We start from the raw sequence: 18818 nt of genomic DNA on the forward strand, positions 1-18818 counted from the left end.
CACACACCCAACAAAACAAATACATGTGTCTGACTTTCAATATTTTTTTTATTTCTTCAGATGCTAACAGATATAGTGAGTTTATTGGTGTTTTACTGTCATATAATTGGCCATCATTTTTATGGGTTATACTAGAGGTATACTCATCAGTTATTGCTCTTCTGGAAGCACAGTGCAAATTACAGGAGGGACAGGGTGGGAAACGGCAATGAGACAGTCAGACAGGTTGTCAACAAGGCAAAGGTTTAGCCAGGTTAGCTACGGCAAGTGTGGTGGCTCAAAACTGAAGAAGGAGCTGTAAGAAGAATTTATTATTTTACCCTGACCCCACATGAAAGTTTTCATAACCACTAGAAATGGAAATCCAATTTTGGATTGAAATGTGTAATTATCTTTCACATAACAAGATAACAAAAGACGAGCTTCCAGTCTTTTTGCTTGCTGGGGTGAATCATCCATGTTTTATACACTGACATCGCCGTTGGATTTTGAAGGGCCATTGTTGTAAAGCTCAGTGTGGTGTCTGACTGCACCCAGAGCCCTTGAGTAAAGAGAGTCGCGAACAACTGAAGATCATAATTCCAAATGTTAGGTGATTCACAGAGACTTCAGATAGTTGCAGGAAGTTCTAAGACAGAAGTACATCGAAGTTAATACATGATGTATTTATTGATTTGCAGTAATGGGCTTCTAGTATTTGCAGCTTACTGTTCGGCTCCACGATCTGCCATCGCTTTAAAAACGCAGACGACGCGACTCTCTCTACTGAAGGGCTCTGACTCCACCTGGCTGCCAGCTAATCCAAGAATAGGCACAAAAGGTGGAGCAGTGGTGGAGCCCAGTCCAGCAGCCATGCCCTTAATTATGCATAACTTCAAGCCTTGATGTAATTGGCTAAAGAGACCAAAATAGTTGTTTTTGGTACCAGATTTTAAACATGCTCATTTCTGCAGTAAAGCGGGATTGACTCAATTTTGGAGTCAGCCTCAAGTGGCCATTCGAGGAACTGTTTTTGGCACTTTAGGCTGTCAGGGTTTTTTTTGGGTAAACACATCCTTGACCTATCTCTGTTGCATCTAAAGTCTTACCCAAAATGTCAGATTGTTCAACCTACTTGAGCAGTCATTTGCTTCTGGAAAGATACGAACAAGATCATGCAGCCGATGTGACGTTCAGGTTGCTGTCCAGCCCTATAAGACAGGAAACTGGGGAAAGAGGGGGACTGCTGCACACATGAGAGAGAAAAAATGAACAGAGCATTTACAGTGAGACAATGTGACCGTTCCGGGTAAATGCCATTTATTAGTGTAGCAGCTTTCCCAAGCAGATCAGAATGCCTAAGCCCTGAGCACTGACAGGGATTTCACAGCCCCAAACTGATTTTCAGGCCGGCAGGGTTCACACACACACACACACACACACACACACACACACACACACACACACACACACACACACACACACACACACACACACACACACACACACAAACCAGTATCGTGGCATGATGAGGGATGTTAATGTGTTGTATTTGTTTGAGGTTACTGTTGTCATTTCATTCACTTATCACAGAATCTACAGAGCAGCTGTCATAATTGTTTTAATGGTTGTGAGTGTGAATAGTTGAAGTGTGTCACCAACTAAGAATTACTCCTCAGTAACTTCACTCTCTACTTTTTAATGATTCATTATTATAGTTGCACGCATTGATAAAATAACAGACATATTTACAAAAGTACAAATGTTGATGTTAGACATGTTTGTTAATGTAATTTCAATATTGCAAACCCCTGGGCAAGCAAATTCCATAATGTAATGTGTTTTTTTTGTTTTTTTATGAATCAGTAGCTCCCCAGACATGCAATAAAGACACAGCAGTGCTCTACATTATTGATTCAGTTTCATAACAACCCAGAGTGTCTTTATTCACTGCAATTGGCGAAGCAGGAATCGCACACACTTATTTAAAAAACTGAGGCGCCAATTAGTGAAGTTGTAGCGTCTCCTTTTTTGCTTTAATAAGTCCTTTGAGATGTGATTTATAATTAGAAACAGCATCGTGTTCACCGTGGCGGCGGCTTATTGCTAATTTGAAATCATTTACTATATTACAGAGCATTTAGGAGGTATATCACACGTCACAAGTATGCACACAGATGGCTGTGTGATGCTGGGGGGCAGGAAAAACACACAAATAAAGAATCTTGTTGAGTCAAACTTCTGTGTTTAATCATTGATGTGAGTTTTTTTTTGCCAGCTACAACAATCGCAACAGGGAGGGCATTGGTTTTCTGTCAGGAGTCTGTCGGTGTCTGTTCAACGCTTTGTTTATCACGTCTTGTGATTTCCATGGTTATGTCAGTTCAGTAACAATGATGACTTCCAACTTTTGCAATCTTTCCATGTGAGAAAACAGCCCCGCTCGCAGTCTCTCGTGGCCATTACCTGGTGCAGCGCTGGTGGTATTCCTTCGGGGAGCTGGCTGGTTGCCTTTTCATTAATGTCCCTCAGAGTTAAAGCCCGGTGTCCTCTGGGACTGCATGCCATTGGCTGACAAGGTTTAGGGATTTGAGTGAATTTTCCTGCAATAATGGAAATATCCCAAGCCCCTGAGACAAACAGACAGGAGACTGGCAGGAAATATCTTAATCTGCATTGACCCTTTGTTGGCACAGTCCCATACCCTTAGTGAGAAGAACGTGTGCGTGTGAACGCGGCGCACGCATATACCTGCACACAATCACACACCACTGTAGTACATCTGGATTGTGTTGCAGTGACCGAAGGCCCCCGAGTGTGCGGCCTCAGTGGCAGTGCGTGGGTGAGAGCCAGGGTCCAGTGCACCATGGTGGGGGCTCTCCATCACTCTGCCTCCTGGCTTGACAGGCCCTGGCTCTGGGGCCCGTCAAGGTCTTGCTGAGCGCACTCAAACTGTGCACTGCTGAGGAAGGGATTCTGTATCCTTCTAATGGATTACTCACCCACATCACCTGTCCGAGTGGATTCTTTTGACCGACAGACACATACTGCATGCAGGCATGTGCTCACGCACAATCACGCGCGCGTGTACAACCTCTGGGAAAGTTGGACGTTTGCATCAATCAAAAAAAGTCATTTCTTTATCAAATCCGAGTTCCCATAAAATGCAATCTAAGCAGCGTTATCAGTTTGTAAAACCAACGTTTCTCAACACGGATATGTTCCAACTTTAAGTTTCTTTATGTTGCAATTTTATTTTTTATGTGACAGCACTGTGGTTATGATCTGGGTAGGTTTAGGTACAAAAACCACTTGAGGGTTAAAAAACAGCACATGTTGGTCCCCACAATCAAAGATCAAGATGTCCTGTCTTTTCCCGAAAAAATTATCATTTTTTTGTTGCTACAAACATAACCGGAATTTGCCCTGAGGTGTTTTGCACTTAGTAATGTTAAAAAGCAGTCTTGAATTGTGATCATTGGCTCGGAGGCCTTCTCGTCTGTAACTCCGTCATCATCCCCTCTTCCTCCTGACATGAAAGTCAGGTCATAAACCTGTAACGTGAAGGTGATGTGACACGTTTTGCTGAAATGTCAATATGGTAAGTAGGCTATGACACATACAAATGTGAGCATATCAGTGGGTTTATCCTGCTGACTGGGCTGAGAATACAATTCACTACCTAAAGAATCAACCCCCTTACTGGATGGCAAGTAAAGTCGTTTTCTCTTCCTGCTAAAAAGGTCACATCTATGTCATTTACTTTTAATTCGGACGGAGAGAAAGGCTGGTGTCGCGCTGCTGGACACCTGCGGACTCCGGTCAGGGCCACAGCCCTAATCAGCCTAATACATATGTGTCACATCCAATGACCCACTGGCTCTCTTCATAATAAAGGTCACTCGGTGAGAGATACTCTGTCCCCCCAGGTCCTCCTTAATGGGAGGCTGTGTAGCTTTATTAACCAAGTGCACACTACAGACTTAGATACACTAATAGTGTATAATAGATTATATATATATCAGTATATTATTTTAAAAAATGTAATATTACTTTTGCTAATTGGAAATCTCTAAAAAATAGGAGTAACAATAAAACACTATTTTTCTTTCCTCCTCACTCTTCCGCACTTGACCTTACATACAAAGAATGTAATGACTTGTAATATGTTTATTGTCTTGCTTGAAGGTAAAATACGTAAATTGGAAACAAACAAAGTTAATTTTCCGCAATCTCAAGAAACTTTTCTTGAGATAACAAATACAAATGTAGCTTTTTATCACAGAAAAATTGAGGATTAATATTATGCTTGACCCATGAAGGACTTCTGTGCTTTTCTCTGAATATCTTTGGTTTTGGACAGCTGTTATGGTATATTTAAAGATTCCTTTGGGAAATTGTTATGGTCATTTTGTATTTATTTGTTTTGTTAATCAAATATTTACTTTTTATTTAGGCAACTTTAAGTTCAAGTGTGTTTATTGTCATTTCAAATATAGAATGTACAACATACTTACGAACATCATACACACGGGGGAAAAAAGTACAATTAAAAATGAGGACAGAACTACAAAGACGGACTGCACAGTGGACAGAAGCAGGATATACTGTGTATTTTTGGACGTTTGTATCTGTATTTTAAAGCAGTCGGTCGAGAGATTAGGAAACAAGGCGGGGGGGATATGGGGAATCGAATTGGTGACTTTAAGATTACAGCTTCTTAACCACTAGTCCATTAGAAGCCCAGTTTTCTGATATGTTATTGACAAAAAGATCAATCAAGAAAATAAAAATAATCATTAGTTGCAGCCCGAAGATAAATATATCCAGTTTTTACACCTGTCTTTATTTCTCTTACACATCGCTCACAGCAGACTATTTAAGCCTATTAGCTCAAGGTTAAGAACAATGTGTCCCTCTGCTTCTCAGACAGATACTGTACATCATTTCCAGAAGGAGGTGAAATGCTATTGCCAGTAAATAATGGCTATAGAGGTCAGCTATTGATCCGCTGGTGAAGGGGACCTTAGGGGCATGTTAAGAAGGGCTATTGTTGCTTGTCAATGATCCCTTTATGGCTTTGGACGTGACAGGTCTGCTGCTATAAATCAAGGTTAAACTAGTCCTCTAATAGCAAATCAATGATGGTCAATAGATATTATCATGTGATTATAATTCAGTCGAGTGAACCATTAGTCAAAACTTAAATAGTCCGTCTGGTCTGTCTGCAGCCCTCCAGCCAGAGAGGAGTGAAGCTGCTGCAGCGTTGCGAGGGTCATGTGCTGTGATGCAGACTGTTCACCTGACTTCCTGCCTCTAAGTCACGCTATTGCAAAATGGCAAGGTCCTCCGTTAGTTTAACTGAGGAGGTTGCTGAGATTTGAGAGAACAATGCAGAAGTTATATTGAGATAACCTTTACACGAGAGCAGATATTTCAGCCGCATTAAGATTAACCTACTTGTTATTTAGCTCTAAGCCTCTTCTATCAATGTGCTTCTACCTGTTTGAAAGCCGCATCAGTCAAAAGTGTCTGCTATGCAACTAAATGGGGCGCGGGGACGTATCTATCTAACTATAACCTTTGCAGCACTGATATTTATGATAAAGACCATTAGGCATTTGTGAGTTGCTTGCGCAAGGGCTTTAAGGCTAACAACGGTCGTGAAGCGAGCCGCTATCCGGGGGTTTACTCGGATGTCTGAGTCATCTGTCTGCGCCACAGCATGGCCTGCGAGGGGAAATGTCATTACACCTGGATATGATGCAAACACTGTCTCCAATGAAAGCACAACAGATAATAGGATCTGTACATATTGTTCTCCCTTCCTCTTTTTTTTCCTTCTTCTTCTCTTCTCTTTAGAAAGGCATATCTTTGATGGCAAGCCCCCTGTGCTCCACTCATCACAGGTTGGACAGCTCTGTGCTCATCTTGCCGTCTTGAAGGACAGCCTATACTCTGAGTATCTGACTACAGGAAAGCGGGGAGACAGGTATGTCCAAGTTTGAGCACTTCTCTGAATTTAGTTCGGAAAGTAAAACGCAGTGATGGACGGTGAAGCCGACTTGCCAACCCATCAGAATAATATTTCTCCGTCCTGTATGAATTTCATGCCGAATTCTCCGTCAAATTAATTTATGAACCTTAAATGAATTTTGAAAATATCATTAGTTTCAATCACTGCACATGATCAAGTGCAAATCCAGGTTGTGCCTCTCGATGCAAATGTGCAAAAATGTAAAATACAAATTAAATCAAATTCAAAACTGTCCTATCAATTGCATCAAGTCAGCAGCGGGAAGCCCCCGTCTTTTATTTTGCATATTCATATGATTACTCGTCCAAAGGACAAATACGTTCACGTCAGCACCATTGTCCTTTGATTCCACACGATAAAAGGCTATCTCGTCTCATTCTCGCACCTTTCTAGTCCAAACCTAGACACTCTGATTTGCTAAAATGTAATTCTAATTTATCATTTTTCTGCCCGAGGCAAAACTCTCTCAAGCCTGGGGCTGTTTGAAAAGCAGTTGGACACAAAGACAGACCCTGGGAACTTTGCCCATGCAGTCAATCAGTCAGACACCCCAGAGTGCCCAGACCCGAACAGCTTGTTTTTTGTCCACGGATATCAAACAACTTCTCCTCTCCCGTTAGATAATAAAAACATGTTAATAGGAGTGAGTTGTTTCTGTCTTTTTTTTTTTTTCTTCCTCTTCTTCTTTTTACTGGAGATGGTTGGTGGATGCGCGGTCTCTCTGTGGTCAGGGGCCGGGCAGCAGAGCGGACATCAAAGAGCGGCAGAGGTCTGTGACGGTGAATGCAGCTGGTGTCTGAGTCTCTGTGCTGGACAGAGCTACAGGCAGGGCCTCAGCTGCCCCACAATAAAGACACACAGGGGAAGGCGCAGGCTTTAAAGGGCTAGACAAACACACATTCAGCCGTACGCGGACAAACACCGCACACTCCTCGCGGACACAAACGACGATTTTCCTCCACCGAAAATATCACGCAGGTTTTACAGACGAATCGTGAAACCGTGCTGAGTTTGTCCTCTTTCTTCTCATTAAAAAAAGAGTTCTGTAAAACTCTCTCCATGCATATGCTTTTGTGTAATTGCATCTGAACAATAATTCACAGTAGAGTAGTTAAGTGAGGTCTTAAAATATGTGGGCTGTCCAGGGACCCCCGGGGCCCCAGGGAGATTCTAAAGGGTCACCAGCAACATGACAACAACTTAAATCCACTGGAAGCTATTCATGCAGACAGACTGTTGACGGATATTGACGCTTCTTTACACTGCCGCCTTACAGAAATATAAAAAAATACATACACAATGACGATAAAATGTCTTCCCTTACTGTGAATCCGAGCTCTTGTGGGATTTCTTGGGATTATTGACACACCGAGATTATGACAACTTGCATTTGTGACTGTAAAATAGCACAATGGGATCGTCTTTTCATCACTGGGAAGAAGAGGAAAGAATCTGAAGGACAAAGAGTGAAATCCTGCTGGCATGCTGTGGACAGCTTCATGTCTGATGTGGTCCTGACTTCACAGTGGGACTCTTGTGTCTACGCTGCTGACAGCTTCTCCCTCGTGTCCACTCGGGGGAAGTATCTGTGAACATGATGCAGTCACGGCACTGACCACTTTTTGGGGGATTTTTGGCTGAAGCGTTTTGAAACAAAGGAAAGTTTTGAATTGCAGTGACATTTTTTTTTGGCCAATTTCAGGACTGAATAGACGTTGTCTTCTGATTAATGCTGCCTCCGTTCATTGCCATTTTTTGAAAGGATGATCTCAGAGGACAGTTTTGCCTGTGGACTCTCAGTTCCGGTTTCAGCCTGTAGAGGGCATGCCAAAACAGCAATCTGGTCAGGCTCTGTGGGGAGTCCAGAGACATACAATATCCCCACAGAAGAAAAGCACAGGGCGACTTTCATCTGTCTATAAAGGGAGGAAATGGTTTTGTTAAATAGAGGAACACTATTATTACAATACAGAGAAAATGAAGCTTGGACCAGCGCTGATTAACTCACATTTTACAACATTTTGAAGTCATTTTTTGAGGGGAAATTTGATTTTAAAGCAAAGAGAATATTACCTGAAATCGCCAAAGGCAACTTTGTGCAGCTGCCCTGTATGAGAGGGTGTGCGCAGAACTTTATTAAGGCCGTAAGATTATTAAACTGAGCGTTGGAAATGAAGAAAATACCCTCTCTTTACTTCGACTCAGAGGGAATTTAAACAAACGACTCATTAGAATAACGTCCTCTTTCCTCTTTAAACGGGTTAGAGGTCCTGAATAAAACATGACTTATCTATTGCGATCACGTTAGTCGAGCCATTATTCATTTAACCATTTATTTATTGCTCCATTCATCTACATAAATATTTAACTATGTCTTGGCATCTTTATGGACTGCTTGCTCTGCTGCTCAATTACAAGGAGCAGTGTCCTACCATGGCCATATGCCATCTATCTGGCGACACTATATCTCCACAATTTATGGATGCCAACTCCGAGCAATATCATTCTGTTGGCTTTTTATGTATATGTACGCAAGTATTAATCTGGGCCTAATGACTGGCAACAATATGTTCCAGCCTGTTCGCCCAATAGGACCACTATTGTATCCATATCATATGGTATGAAATAAATGAAGTGCTCTCTTTTTGTTATCGTATAGATAAAACTGGGTGCCCATATGGGGTTTTCACGAGAGGCAAGTAGAATATGTCTGGACTCCAAGTAGCTTGACTTGAATGGATGCATGGTTTATTACTCACGCACCGTATATTCACACCATATATTATAAGCCCTTACACGTTTTCACTTCCCCTTCTACAACAAAAGCTCCCGCTCGTTTTGGCGAGGGGAGCATGGAAGCATGCAGAACCGAGGGGGGAAGCGAGGAACCGTAAACACCCGCCATGGGTCCTCCTTTAAAGTGATGAACAGCAATAAAAAGCAGCACCGGTTGTCTGCTGAGAGACAAAAAGAGCATTTGACCACCTGGGCGCACATCATTTTCTCATGCCGTTTCTCAAGCATGACTATCATGAGATGTCCCCCTTTAACATTATATGTGGCTAACTCAACCCGATCCCCAAGTCACATATGGCCTCTGTTCGTTCAGCGGGGACAGCACAGCGCCGCTCGCTCTGTCACACGAGAAATCTCTCTACGCCATGGCGTGACCTGAGAGCTCTGTGACACTTTCACATGTCACTTTCCCTGCCATGTCAGCGCCAACCACAGCTGCAATTTGATCAACCGAGCTCCCCATTATCGCCTGAAAACTGAGGGAGAGGCCTGGAGGACTTCTTACGGCGGCAGTGGGAGTCTGTTGGACTGGCATTAGACTGTACAACTCCCTGAAACACAGCACTGCATCATTGACTTTCCCATGCATGGTTGAAATGTGCTATTAATATAAACCTAAACATAGGGTCCAAATTCTTGAAAGAAAATGTCTTTTAAGTCTCTTATTTCTGTCTCAGATTCACAGTTCCCAAAAAAGGAAAGAAGCAAAATCACCTCTAGATGCCTTCAAGAGTTCACGTTGCTGATTTAAATCGCAGGACTCTGCAAATCAACAGCAAATCAAACGGGAAACCCACATATAAACCCCCTCCTATAGCCCCAAAATTGGCTTTTTGTCAATTACAATCAAAGGCACTTTTCAAGGTTGTACCTCCCCATCCCCCCTTTCCGTTTGCTTTTCTTTTCAGTGTCTCCTCAAATCACAGAATACTGTATACACTAAATAGATATCCATGGCTTGGGAACAGTGCTGTCAGTCGTTAATGTGTCGGGGTTGTGTTAGGGACGCAAGATATGGATTTTTTTCAGACGTTACTGATAACCGTTGATTTCCTGCTTCTCATGGCCAATTTCAGATCAATGTATTTCTAAAAGAAGTTCATAACCTGTAGTTTATGCACACCTGAGGCTAAGAAAGGCTGAGACGTATTGAGCAAAGGTGGATCATTTATTATTACATAGCTCTTAAAAGATGTTCTCTCTGAACCCTCATGGTCCACACCGACTTTCAAAGTGCAAACAGCAACCGTATCAGAGTATGTACACTGCTCTTGTTTAGTTAATGAACAGAATTTGGCTATTTCCCTGATACTGATGAGCAGGCGGTAATATAAATTACCCCATATCAGGCTGCTCCAATATGCATTGTGCAATCCTAAGTTGTGTGGGTCTGTATTTTGTGTTTCTGCGTCATCACTAGCCTGATGTTGACAGTGTTGGGGAAGTGTACCTTTGCAACTACCAATTAATTCACGCGAAGAAGCTGAACTACAACAAGCAATTCTCAGGAGAAATCTCCTTTGATTGACTACAAAAAAGTTGGATGCCAGCAAGAAAATAAGACATTCAATTGAGTTTATTGAAGTGCTCGTAGTTGTTCACAGGTCATACATAAACCAAACAATAAAATATCCCTCTAGGAATGTCAGCTTTGGAAACAGAAAAATAAAAGATCTTTCTTTTCTTTTTATGGCCCAAAACTGATTGTATTTTGAGTAAATATGAATGTGAGTTAACTACCAGAGAGCTACGGCAAAATGTCGTTAAACCACTTGTGTAATTACAAAGAGTTTACCGATCCCCAACTCTGCATATTGATTTAGTTAAAAATTGCCAGCCGGGGCCAGTGATCTCCTTTATGAGCACAAAGACGCAGTTTTTGGTTTGACTAACTAAAAAGCACAAGAAATCTTCTGTTGCTTAAACAATTCCCCAATCACATGAAGAAAAAAAATGAATTTACATGTACTGAAAGTCCTCTCTGGTATAACACACTAATGAATATGATTATCTAAACACATACACGCACGTAGACAGTATGTATATTTTCTTTCTTGTGTGAGTCACTATGCAGACTATGATATTTCTGTCAATAGAGCAGATGTCTTGCTGAATCTTGGATAAAATCCAGCCGGCAGAAACCACAGTAGAACCGTCGCGGCTTCTGCAGCCTGCTCAGCTAGAAAAGGTACGTTTGTCGTGCTGCGGCGGGCCATGAACGTTTTTCATTTCACATTGCCTCTACCTCCTTTGTAAGCATAACCTCTCTCTATCTGGTAAAGTTAGAGACCGGTGGCGTCCTGCTGGCTCAGCTTGGCCTGTGAAGTCTGCCTGGCGCATGGGTGACATGTCTGGCATGCCACTGCTGGCTCCTTTTGATACCACGGGGAGTGTGTGAGTGGCAGGCCATGTTTCCCGTGTCTCCAGGCCCTGAAACAGCCATCACTCCGAGAGGATGTTTTCAATCCGCCGGCCCCGCAGCCCCGAGCCGCTCTCAGAGAAGGTCAAGTTTGGCCCATCAGTCACTGACCAAAGGGCGGGGCCTAGCAGCTGGTGGCCATCAGCGACCGTTAAGATGTTCGGTAGTCCCAGCGCTATCGCATGTCCGACCTTTTACCTTTACCTTTTGTTAAGCTCAAATGTAGCCATAGAAGTAAATGCAATAAAAAGTAAAGTTGTGCCTCCATAAATGAAGGACAAGAAAGGCTAAGAGACTGAATGATTATGGTTATAAAACCCTCTGCAAACTTTCGGAGCACTCAGTAAAAGAAAACTTCAACATCAGGCTTCCATGTAGATCTATATAAATAACACATTTGACCTCACATGAAGAATCCTGCACACAAACACGGGTCATATGTGTGCGCACTGACACATTCTGCTGCACGTCACGTGAGTTCAAAGAAGGAAACCCATGAGGTGGTCATTTGTGTGTTTACCCAAGTTTGGGTCAGTGTTTTCAGGTGCATATGCACCTTTTACATGCCCTTCTTTCACCACTCATGGAAACGAACACACACACACACACCATTTACACTCAAACCTGTAGCCGTATTGACGCACACTTTCCCTGGTGTTGTTTTAGCAAGGGGGGAAAGCAGCAATGGTCTGGAACAGGCCTGTTTTTTAGTGCGGGTCAAATTTTGGCCAGGCCTAAAGGCGGCAGCCATCCGATCCCTCCCGAGGTGCCTCTGGTCTGGGACCCGTTTGAACCTCCACCTGCTGGGAGAACTTCACTTTAGATACATTGTTCAGGCCTCTCTGAACATTGCGGAGGGGAGGCGGGACATAATGTTAAAGTCAACACCGCAGGATCAGGCTGCTCTTTGTACTGGGCTTTGAGGGTGACCTCCATTCTTGGACCATGTAGAGTGGAGATGAAGTGCAGTAACTCATGTGGTCTCACACATGGACCGAGAAGTATGGGGTACGCTTTCCTTCCACCTTTCGGGCCACATTTGAGCTTTATTACTTTAGTTGAACTCAGTCGACATAATACATGATTGGAGGGTATCACATTAGATGACATGACATCGAAATTTGTGTTATCTTGTAAAGAAATTGTCTGTTGTGATTTTTGTTTTTTTGACCGTATCTGTACATTTTGTCTGATGGGCCCTGCATATTTGCAACTCTGAACAGAAATGAAAAGGAAGCGAGGCAGCTCACTAGATCCATCATCGACTCTGAAGAAAAAGATCTGTTCAATTCAGAAAGTTGCTAGGTTGCCAAGGAGATTAGGTTTTTGCCTCTGTGCATTTGTGTGTTGGTTGGTTGGTTTGTCAGCAGGATTTCACATAAAACACTGACAGATTTTTATGAAACTTCAACGGACGATGGGTCTCGGCCCAGAATAGAACCCATTAACTTTTGGTGAGGATAAGGATAAAGAGACAGATACTGGAATTATATTCTCACTTTCTTAAACAATGCACTCTTTTTAAATAATACATGCATCTTGATTTTTTTTTTTATCAGATGTATTTAGGTGCCTGGTATCTATGAGTGAGTACTTTGGTGCAGATAAAAGGAGATTTTAAGGCCTTGGCAGAGGTATGCTCTCTACTGAGTGCCATTTTAGTTGAAATGTCTTCAGTTGCACGAGCCATGCCGGCATGCTGGGTGAGCATTGTTACCTCTAGTGGGAGGTAACAATGCTCACATTTACGTGCGTCAATTGGAAACAGATTTGTTTGATTCACCATTGACCAGATACATGAGCACGTTCAATGAATCTAGTGCGTTCATGCACAAAACTGTACGATTAGGTGTGTTATGGCTTTTGGAAAACAAAAGGTTGAACAAATTTTGACTGACGTAACAAAACCCACATAGTCTGAAACTATTCATTAACCATCCATCCGCTGCCTCTTTAGTGAAATGCTATCACGTTATCAAATCAAGGATGCTTCCACGCTTTGGTTCGGTGTCACAACTGTCCATTCACCATGACCCAGTAGTTCTCTCGGTTTTCTACTCGAGAACAGTCGTGTAGTTCAATGGCTCAGAAGGACAATGCATTTTAGGGAACAGCCCGCGCTGGGGCACAAGGCCTGTTGTGATTGTGCTCTCCGAATTTTGAATTGGAAGCAGATGATTACAGATCAAATAGTTCTCTCACGTTCAAATTTGGGATAAGAAGTGACAGCCCTTGGGGTGCCTTTGCTTGACAAATCAACACCACTCCAAACACCAAAATTGGTTTTACAGGATGTTTGGATCAGCGTGATGAAAGAGCTCATCAGGTATCTGATTCACTGCATTAGCTAAACCAGACGTTCTCATCTGGTTATTTCATCTATAAACAGTTTTTTAACTGGATTTCCCTGCATCAGTATCAAATTACATATAACTTGACTGAGGATTTTATCTGTATCGTCCACCCTTAATAATACATGAAAATAAAAACAACCCAGATTCTCCCCTTTGTGATAAAATATTCTACTATTTCGTCTTGTAGTAAATTTTTCTTTCCGCCCATCAATACTGATATTTCAGGTGTCACGTTATTTTGGCTATCACGCGAGATTACTGTTATCTTAGCTAACACGGTATCTAAATCGGGTATCAGATTCATGCATGGGATTTACTTGTCATTTTTCATGTTTCCCCCCCACCTCCACAAAAAATCTCGCAGCAGACTGCACTGTCTGTCTACTGTATAAACAAAAGTGCTACTCCTGGCTGCATGTTCAGGTTCTCTGTGTTGTTTTCTGCCCGTGCACTCGACTTGTCGGAAAGGGGCAGGATGAGAAGTCATCCATCTCCAGCTAACAGCCACCAGTCTGGCCCCATGCTGGAGCCCCAGAGAGAGGAAGCGATCGCTCACAGCACAGGAGCACATTCCCCCTCAACACAGGGGGGACAAGGCCATTTAACCCATCGAGGCCCGGTCTACTTTTCTTTGCTATCACGTGCGCCTGTGTGTACAAGAGTGTATGCCTCTGTCATGGCACGCACACGCGCCTGTGTGTATGTTAATGCACGCACAGTCATTAGTACCGTGTTCCATTTCCCCCTGTTTGCGTTGGTGGGCTCCTCACTACACCGCGCCTGCCGGTAAGTAGTTAAATAGCCATCCTGGGGTCAGACCACATATACAGCCGCACAGTACATCCCTCACATCCTCCCACCGCTACCCACAGCTCTCCTTGATCCTCAATATATAATTCCTAGAGCACCCACCCCCTGTCTCTCTGTCCTACTGGCATGACGATAGCATCCCTGGACACACAGAGACTTGCAGTATAACCAGCCTGAGGAATTGACACTCCAAGTGTTTCTCAACACTTTTTCTAATGGCATTGTGAGCCCCCCGCCACTGCTGGGATGGAAGGTGTTTAGCACCTCACTGTTTTTACTTTGACAGAGGAGGGACACTAGCACTCCCCCGGCTATATAGGCCTAGACCAGTTCCACTGTTATCATTTCCACTGTGGGCACGCTTCCTCCCATTGAATCATTGGTATTTATGTGTGTGGCGGTTTAGCTGGACTAGCTGCCATAGCTCCGAAAGCAAAAACTTGGCTTGAGGCGGGAAAATGCAAGTCGAGGAGGCCGTTCACATTTGGTTTCACCATCCGTTCTCCAGCCCGTCGATTCACGCCTGGATGTCTTGAGTGACATCTTATGATCAGATCTCACTTTGATATGCAACAAAACAAATATAAACACCTACTTCACTGGAACAAACAGATAATTTTTTTCACAAAGACAAAAATATATTCATGAAAAACATTTTCCCAATTAACAAAAAGGCCCAAATAATGAGAATGTCATGTAGGCAGTGTTTCATAAGTTTATAAAGTTTCTCCTACTGCAACAAGTCTCAAAATGTAGCATTTTTTTAAGGGAATCTGGGGACTTTCTCCACAAGCTTTACTGTATTTGTAAAATGTTGTGTTTATTGTCAATTTATAATATTCTTTAATAAACTTGGGGGACATCAAATCAATTTAAAAAGTGCATTCAAAGAGCCGCACTCCAGACATGGAAGCGGACAGGCTGGTGCAGTAATGCCACTACAAACTGCCACTTTTAACAAGGAAAGAAACATCTTAATGTTCTGCATTTAAAACCAAATATACAAGAGGGCACCAATGATTTAGAGTTTACTGGAGTCTTTTCACAATGTTCATTAAGCTACTCCTCGTGCAACAATTCTTAAAATCACACAATTTTGTAAGGGAGTCTGGGGGTATCACCGTCAATAGTTCAATCATTAGTTCAAACATTGGCAGGTTTAGAGAGCCCAGAAGATAATTTGCATTCCAGATGAACCCAGAACCACATGGAAATCAGACGGTGTTTAATCTGTAATGATTCTAGTTGTGGTTTCTTCTTCTCTTTTTTTGGAGCAGGACCTCATTTTATTGGGCGGTCCTCCGATGTGTTAAAAGAATGTGGTCTGAGTGATAGGGGGGATCTCAAATGCGTCCTCAATACGTCTAGGGGGTATTCACACCTGTAATTAGAGCTGTCCACTTGTAATCGGATCACTCATCACGCATGTCTGTGCCGAATCCAAACAGCCTCTGGGTGACGCCAAGGTGAAAAGCTCAATCTGTATATGGGCAAATGTCTTCGACAGATAAATGTGCGATGGAGCCATAATGGCTGACCATGCACCATTACAGAAATAGAACTGTCCGTGAAGAATGAGGCAACAATGAAGGGAACGCTGGAAAATGAGGGAGGTCTTGCGTGGTGAATACATATGCACTGAAGCCATCGAGTGAGGAGGAGGCGAGGACTGAACGGGTAGTTAGGTCAAGAAATGAAAGAAAATGGAGTCAATAAAGGTTAGGCAGAATGACTTTTAAACAATAAAATTGACGACCCTTGTCTGTAGAGGTAAAGTGTAGGCGTTGTGAGCCATGACCAAAAAGCTATTGTTGACTAATGTCAACCGAGTGCGTTATCTTTGACCCCTGTGGCTGGAAATGGGAAAAGAGAGTGAAGAGAGGAAAGCAAATATGAATTACAGACAAACGTGTGGTTGGACCACAACAATAAGAAAATAAATGAGTCTTTACACATTCAGAGTCGATTCTCTCAATGATCACACGGTACTAAGTGTCTTCAGGTCATATATTTGCATTCATAAAGAAAGTGCAACAACACTTTTTTTTTTTTTTTTTCTCTACCCGTTACAAGCGGTGTTCTCCGTGACAGAACGGCTTTCTGGGAGAAGACAGACTGCAAAGGTCATAATTATTTGCGGTCATGCTGCTCCTCACTTAACAGATGGAGACAACCTGAGTCAACATTTTTCAATTAAAAAAGAGAACACAAACAAACAGAAGGGGAAGAGAAAACACACACTTTTCGCGCTCACACAAAGACGTACACACAAGCTGGAAAAACGGAAATGACCTTGAGGACCTGATACCTCATTAAAAGTGATGCTCCGAGCCTGCAAACAGGCTAATTAGACAAACCCTGCTCACACTTAGCAGTAGTACACGTGGTGGGGGGTGCGGAGAGATCGCATCGCGTTTGTGTGTTGGTTGAATGTTGTCAGAGCAAGTTTTTCGCCAGACCTTTGGTCTGTTAAACACGAGGGCAAACTGATACAGGGATACATTCAATTAGCAGGCGAACATGCACATGAACATATGGGTGTATTAAGTTTGGACATGGTTGGGTGATGACCTCACTCTTTGAAGGGACAGCCGCTCAATGTGAGGGAAGGATTAACGTGAAATTGAAATTAGGTATGTTTTAAAAGATTTTGTAGTTAACATGGGACACGTTTAAATGGTTCTACACCCAAACCAGTAAAACACACATTATCTGATTTATACTTAAAAATAAATATATTTCTTGCAATGAAAACTCCTGCACACTGTCTAACTCTGAAAAATAAATGTGTTTGCAGCGTTTTGGTGCTACACTTTCATACGGCAAATGGTTTGTGGGGAGTCGTTCCAAGTCTGCACCCATATTACATTCCCCTTGAGCAATAGGAAGGCAAAAAAATACCAAACATCACTTTAATATCTGTCATTTCTCCCCAATGAATAGTGCTAGAAAAAGTTTAGCTTACCTTTTGCATGTGGGAAATGTGTTTGGTACCAGAGTTACAGACACTCCCCATTTAAGATACCTTCTAATTGGCACTAAAACGTTGCAAATAAATGTATTCCTTGCGAGTTACACGGTGTGCGGGAGTTTTGATTGCAACCTCTTATCTGCTCCTCCCTCTCCTACACACCTTTCTCTTCCCTTGAAATGTATGTGCTAAGTGTTTTTGTAAGTGTGAAACTTTAAACAAACCAAAATAATTTGTTCATTAGTTATTCACATAAATATCTTAAAGTGGAACTCCACCGGTTTTACACATGAAATTCTATTTACATATGACTGGTTGTAAATGCTGTGTAAGTCTTCGGTGTGGGTTGATAATGAAAGGTTAAAAAAAACCTTGAGGACAAAAAGGGTTTTCAATCAACGAAGAAAGTGTTAAATGACTTAAAATATTGTCTTTTTTCTTCATATCAGAATATATCCTGTTTCAATCTAATATTGTCTGAGCAAAAAATAAAAGCTATCCTATGTTGTTGTTGTTTTTTACCACAATTAAGAGTTAAAACCCACAAAAAAGTCATTCAGCTTAAACAAAAAATCTTGGGAGGGATATTAAGAGAAACAATAATTAGAATATGTATCTAAAGACTCTTTTTAAGGTCACCAAATACTAATTCATCATAGTTTTAAATATTTATACTTTGCAAATATCCTAACAGTCGCTAGGTTTTGTATGTAGAAGTTTCTTGTGTAAGAAAAAAGTGAGCTTACCAGATTTTGGTAGCCTGCTCCTCACCTGTGTCTGAGGATAGCAACTCAAGGCTACATTAGCTGCTAGCATAACAGACTCAAATCCTTGACAGAACTGTGAGCACACAGTTGCATTTGCCGACGATGTAGGCGCCAGGTTTTGCAAAGTGAAAATTAAAAGTTTTATCTTTATACTTTGTCTTGGGCCTTTCTTTCAGACTGAAAAGAAAAGCTTATACGTTTAAGCTATCCATCATCAGTTTTGCCGCCTAAAATGACATCCATTACTGGCAGATTTAATCAGCTGTAGCTAGTTAGCGCTAAAAGCTGGTTAAAAATGTTGTCTCTCACTTTCCTAATGAAATAAATAAATGAGCATACATGATACAGTGCTAAAGATTAACTGAGGCTAAAGCTGCATTGTCCTAAAAAAACAGCCAGCGTCCTTACCAAGTGTTGATCCATACAGAAGACATTAAAATACAGAAAACACATTGTTCCTGCATCTTCAACATGAGCTAATTGTTTTGGACAAATTGGACAATGCATCTTATGTGAAACACATGTATACAAAGATGCACAACAAGCCTCCATTGTGTGACTTTCCTCGAATTATGAAAAAGAAAGACTTTGTGGGGAACGTTAGCCCAAATATAGTGCATGCAGAGGAAGTATGCTAATATGCTAACTTGATGAGTTAAGTATTGTGATTATCATTTTTTGACTA

General features: G+C 42.0%; 1 long non-coding RNA gene across 7 annotated transcripts in view; it reads left to right on the forward strand.

Annotated features, from left to right (window-relative positions):
- LOC115569660 (uncharacterized) overlaps positions 1 to 18818 on the forward strand; it is a 281040-nt gene that overhangs the window by 257076 nt on the left and 5146 nt on the right. For 5 of the 7 annotated variants that reach the window (XR_003981591.1, XR_003981587.1, XR_003981590.1 and 2 more), the window contains one exon: positions 5842 to 5971. This is a non-coding gene — a long non-coding RNA (uncharacterized LOC115569660). Of the gene's footprint in view, positions 1 to 5841; positions 5972 to 10908; positions 11001 to 11094; positions 11517 to 18818 lie in introns of those variants that run through there. The other 2 variants (XR_003981592.1, XR_003981589.1) reach the window with 2 other exon arrangements.

This window comes from Sparus aurata, chromosome 19 (genome assembly GCF_900880675.1).
Source record: "Sparus aurata chromosome 19, fSpaAur1.1, whole genome shotgun sequence".
Classification (NCBI taxonomy): Eukaryota; Metazoa; Chordata; class Actinopteri; order Spariformes; family Sparidae; genus Sparus; species Sparus aurata.